The sequence below is a fragment of the Octopus bimaculoides genome, chromosome 11 (genome assembly GCF_046866305.1).
Source record: "Octopus bimaculoides isolate indiv1 chromosome 11, ASM4686630v1, whole genome shotgun sequence".
Lineage (NCBI taxonomy): Eukaryota > Metazoa > Mollusca > Cephalopoda > Octopoda > Octopodidae > Octopus > Octopus bimaculoides.
In genome coordinates this window covers 15651468-15652234 of record NC_142938.1, presented here as the reverse complement: position 1 = coordinate 15652234, position 767 = coordinate 15651468, and positions in this window count along the sequence as shown.

Genomic DNA, 767 nt, shown 5'->3' with positions numbered 1-767 from the left:
ACCTGTAGAGTACAAATCAAGACATGACAAAGTTGGCCCATATCTACATTGGATAATGTGTCGGCATTATAAAATCAAAACTACTGACAAATGGTACAAGCACCACCCTAAGGCTGTAACTGAGGGAGAAAATGTAACTATTCTTTGGGAATTCTCAGGATGTACAAACCGGACCATCAAAGCAAATAAACCAGATATTGTTGTGAAAGATCAAAACAATAAAGTCTGTTTATTGATTGACATGAGCATAACCTGTGACAATAATTTCTCAACAAAAGAATTTGATAAGCTCAGAAAATATAAAGATTTGCTCATAGAAATCGATGTGACATCTCAAGACGGTTACATTACCAGTGATTGTAGTAGCTCATAGCTATGTGTCGAGAGGAATTCTTTGTGATTTGGATAATTCACATATGGAAACATGGGTGTTTTGTTTAACATCCTTAAACAACCCTTATTCAGGGACCTCTTGAGCGGGATGGGCTACTCGACCTGAAGAAAATTCTAACTGGGCCCCACGTGCAAAGTCATGCGCTGTTTATCTTGATATGAGATCACCATGTCACCTATATATGGTTGTGATGCATGTGCCTGGTGTACCCTTATCAGACAGGTAGTCATGGTGGGTATACTGGGCTTCGTATATTTTATCCCAGTGTCACTTTGTAGGTATGCGCTGCTCTCTCACTCAATAATGATAATAAAAATAATAATAATAATAATAATAATAATAATAATAATAATAATAATAATAATAATAATAA